At 45.7% G+C, this 4,747-nt stretch overlaps 1 long non-coding RNA gene across 2 annotated transcripts in view; it reads left to right on the forward strand.

The window, feature by feature from the left end:
• Window positions 1-1,050, forward strand: part of LOC108504711 — a 3,624-nt gene extending 2,574 nt beyond the window's left edge. For both annotated transcript variants that reach the window (XR_001877223.1, XR_001877222.1), the window contains exon 3: window positions 828-1,050. This is a non-coding gene — a long non-coding RNA (uncharacterized LOC108504711). The remainder of the gene's footprint in view (window positions 1-827) is intronic.
• The last annotated feature ends 3,697 nt before the right edge of the window (window positions 1,051-4,747 follow it).

The raw sequence follows: 4,747 nt of genomic DNA on the forward strand, positions 1-4,747 counted from the left end.
CTCTCTGATACAATTCTGTGATTCTCATTGTGAGTGTTGGGGCAGTAACACATCACAAACTGTCTTCTCCCAGGACATTCATCTCAAAAACCAGCGGAATAAAAATAGTAAACAGTAAATCATTATTGAACATGAGAGCTCGGAATTCCAAAAATCTTGACATAGAGACATTATCTGCTGCTCTAACAGCTTCCACTTCTCAGGAAAACACCACACTGCTGCAAGTCTGTATTCTTTCAAAGATCTGATTCCATCCCTGCTGAGGGTTTCCTTGGATTCTTCCTGTTGGTCATGTAGGGGAAAAGGATGTTTTTGGGATGCTGGGGAACAGCAGTAGATGAGCTTAATTCCAAAGACTTCTTGCAGCCACGCAGGATGTGTTTTGGTGTATTTTGATCTCGTTCACTCTGCCTTTGAAGGGAACAGCTCCCTCTTTGCTGTCACCGCTTAAAGTGGCTTGGTAGGTTTTTTCCTCCAGTTTTTAGACCTTCCTTAGGAAGCTGGTGACCAAGCAAGTTCACAACACAGTGGGTACACTGACTGCTGAGCAGTTGCTGCATCTGTACTCCCATTTGTGTTATAGAATCCCAGAATGGTTTGGGTTGGAAGGGACATTAAAGCTCATCCAGTTCCAACCCCTGCCCTGGGCAGGGACACCTTCCACCAAACCAGGTTGCTCCAAGCCCTGTCCAGCCTGGCCTTGGACACTTCCAGGTTGAAGGCTCAATCCAAACAATTATAAGGAACAAATGTTTCCATCTACATCAACAGTGATCTGCCCAGTGGTGCAGAAGAGACACAATAAGGTGATTTTTCTCTTGCCACAGCTCCACCTGTGAGAAATGTGAACAGTGAAGCACAGAGCAACACTGAACTTCCAAGGAAAACAAGGTTATGTGCAGACAGGCTTGAGCCAGATAAGCTGAGATGATCTGTATCCCGTATGAGAAGCTTTGCCAGGGAATTTAAAGCCAGTCTTTGCTTCCATTTTGAAGCAGAAAATCCTTATGTCAAAGTGAAAACTGTAGAGTAAAGCATGGACTGAGTATCTGGGGCAAAGAAAATAAACATAATCATGCACCACTGAATATTGGAGTGTTGGGAGAATCTTGTGTTAATCAATACAAACAAGCAAACAAACAAAAAAAAACCCAAAGCAAGCAAACCCAGGGCACAGTCTGAAATTGTAGCAGCTCCCAGTTTGCCATGTAGCCAGGCCACTTTCCTGATCCTGAATGCCAAGTGATGGAAAGGGTGCCAAGTCACATGGATAAGAGGTGGCAAAGCAGATAAATTTAATATATTTTAAGGTTTGAAAATATTTTAATGTTTCCTTCCTCAAGGTTCTCTAGAGTGGGTCACTGCAGGGTCAGGCAGCCCAGCCAAGGGGATTGTACAAGCTCCTGCAGTAGTCCCTAAATCCCTGGGAAGCTGTGGAAGTGCCAGCCAGCAGTGCCTTGCTGTGAAAATAAATCACTGAATGAGTTTTTACACTTTCATCTCTTGTATTAAATGCAAATTCACTTTTTATGCCCGTGGCATGGGGGTAAGAAAGAGGCAGGGTGCTCACCCACTCAGGAAAACATGATTTTTTGCCTGACCTTCTGTTTGAATTATCATGCCAACCACAAAACAAAGGACTGCTTTATTAGGTTGCTTGCCATCAGGATTTCCTTAGGATTTAATGATCCCAGCCATGAGTAGGAAAGAACAGAGCATGGCAAATACTGAGACTTGCCCTAAGAGGTTTAAATTAAAACTAGAAGAAAACACACTGACATGCAAAACCCTTGGCAGCTTTCTGGGTGAATACAAGTTGGCATTTGATGATTGTGTTAAAATAGACATAATGGCTTGTTGGAGCTCAAATGTCTTCCCCAACACTTCCTGAGTGAGCAGGAGGGCTGGGCACAAACCCTGGGCTTAAAAGGCCACGGTGCTGGTTCCAAGGTAAACAATTGTGAATTATCCAGCTGACAGCACACAGCTCTGCTTAAAAGGAAAGGTACACCCAAGTCTGAAAAAGGAGGCTCTGGCACTCTTTATGCATTTCACAAACTCTTATTTATGGTATGTGGATGCACCTTGTGTGTGTCTGAATAGCGGAGTTAAACCACTGCTGTGTGTCTGAGGGCAGGGGGAGAGTAGAGATGAGGAAGAAATTCTTCCCTACAACTCCTTACCTACAACTCTTGTAACTGTGGTAAGAACTGCTTCGACTCCTTGAGCGATCTCTGCTGTACCACCCTCTGCTTCTGCTGCTGGCATAGCTTCTTGACATACACTGAACAACAGGACAGAACAGAACTGAAGAGGAAGCAGAAAAAAGTTTTAAATCTTTATCTTTTAAGATAAATATTTATTCCATGCTTGCCATTAAGTCGATCACAGGGCTGGAGCACCTCTGAGAGCTGGGGGTGTTCATCCAGGAGAAGAGAAGGCTCCAAGGACATCTTGGAGCCCCTTCCAAGTGCTTGAAGGGGCTCCAGGAGAGCTGGAGAGGAACTGGGGACAAGGGATGGAGGGACAGGACAAGGGGGAATGGCTTTGCATTGCCAGACAGCAGGGTTAGATGGGATATTGGGAAGGAATTCTTGGCTATGAGGGTGTTGATGCCCTGGCACAGGTTGCCCAGAGAAGCTGTGGCTGCCCCATCCCTGGAAGTGTCCAAGGCCAGGCTGGACAGGGATTGGAGCAACTTGGGATAGTGGAAGGTGTCCCTGCCCATGGCAGGGGGTGGAACAAGATGGTCTTCAAGGTCCCTTCCAAAACTGTTCTTGGATTCTATGATCTTAGATATGCAAACAGTGAATCCAAAGCATCAGCTAAATGGAGAAAGAGCGTAAGATTAAAACCTCCTCTGTGTGCTCAAATTTATACCTGTCCAGGAACCACAGCCTCAGTGAAAAGATGCTGGAGGAGATATCAGTCATTTTCTGAGTGGAGATTTGATATCTTATCCAAGACAAGTTGTAGCCAGGTGGAGGTTGGTCTCCTCTCCAGGTAACGAGTGACAGGACCAGGGGAAACGACCTCAAGTTGCACCAGGAGAGGTTTAGGCTGGACACTGGGAAAAAATTTCCTCACCAAAAGGGTGGTCAGGCATTGGAACAGGCTGCCCAGGGAAGCAATGGAGTCACCATCCCTGGGAGTGTTCCAAAGGCGTGTGGATGTGGCCCTCGGGGACATGGTTTAGTGGGGAACACGGCGGTGCTGGGTAAACGGTTGGACTCGATGATCTCAGAGGTCTTTTCCAACCTAAATGATTCCATGATTTTATAATGGGTCACAACACTCCTCTGATAGTGGCTGGCAAGGCCAGGTAGCTCAAAGCCCTGGGCTGTAGCCAGTGTTTCTTCTGTAGCAGCCACATTTCTCTCAGCAGGGTAATGGGTCACGTCTCCAAACATTCTGTGTCACCACCACATCAGTGAAAGCCCCTGGCTGAACCCTACATTCCCACAGTAATGCTGGTCTCTGAATCACATCACAGGGCTCATTTCATTACCTCCCAAAACGCTCGTGATGGAGCAACGCAGGAAGAAAAGCCTTAAATTTTCATTTCCTAGGAATTTGGGAAGTCGCTTTGTTAACCTCCAGAACAGCTTATTTAATGTTGTAACAGGAGGTAAATCCTTCTGTTTGCTCTATGTTATTATTATAGAAGAACATGTCATGATTTGTAATGTAAATCCTCAATTTTGTGAGCATTTGATGAACACGTGGGAGGTTTATCTGTCTGGCTGCTCTCCCTGAATTGAATGCATCCCATTACATAGACCCAAGAAGTGTAATGTTGGCTTCTTTCAATGTTCTCAGCATATCAGGTTTGTTTTAATACGAGAAGAGTCATTAAATAATTATTCAGCTTTGTCATATTCATCTTAATGGTTTCTTGTTAATAAATAAATCCTGTCATAAGGGCAAAGGGCAGGATACTGATTCAAACCTAAGGCACAAGTAGTCCACTACCCTGTCTCCAAAAGTGTCCATAACCAGATGTCAAAGAATAAGTGATACTTCCCCCAACCAACTTGAGCTTCCAACTACTTTCATCTCAGATGGTTTCATGACCCTGATGTGTTTTTTTTTTTACTTGGTAATCCTCAAGAGATCTCTCTAAAGTGCTGTCTTAATTTCTCTTTTAAGCCAGGTAAGTTTTCTACACCCACAACCTCTGGCAGGGAGTTCCACAGCTCAGCTGTGCACAGCATGAAAACCATCCCTTCTTCCTCTGTATTAATATTGAAATATGCAAATACACACTGACCTTCTGGCCTATGTTCGTCGGTTGGGGTTCTTTTTTTAATTATGAATTTACCCTGAGCTCTCGTGTGTCTTTCCCATGATTTACATTCAGACTGTTTCCACTGCTCCTACTGCCACTGTCTGCTGCACCCTGAGCAAGCCTCTGGGCTTCCCCTCTTCTTTCACTCCCCAGCTCACATTCCAAGGACAAAGCAAGCAGAGGGATCCTCCAGGCAGCTCCCAGCAGCTTTTTGCTTTCTGCCCTGGTTTCACAGGAGGTCAAAGTGACACCGGTGGCTTGAAGTCTTCCCACGCCTCGCTGTTCATCCCTGTCCCGCTCTGACACGGTGGTTTTGGTGAGGAGAGCTGAGAGACAGATCAGAGAATGGAGCCAGAAAAGAGAGGGGATGCACCTACTCCTCTCTCTAAGCCCTGTCAGCTCCGTGCTCAGTTCAGAGCAGAGCCCCAGGGCATGTGGTGCAACCAAAGGAGGGGGCAG

This window comes from Lepidothrix coronata, unplaced genomic scaffold (genome assembly GCF_001604755.1).
Source record: "Lepidothrix coronata isolate B3197 unplaced genomic scaffold, Lepidothrix_coronata-1.0 Scaffold173, whole genome shotgun sequence".
In the NCBI taxonomy this organism is placed as follows: domain Eukaryota; kingdom Metazoa; phylum Chordata; class Aves; order Passeriformes; family Pipridae; genus Lepidothrix; species Lepidothrix coronata.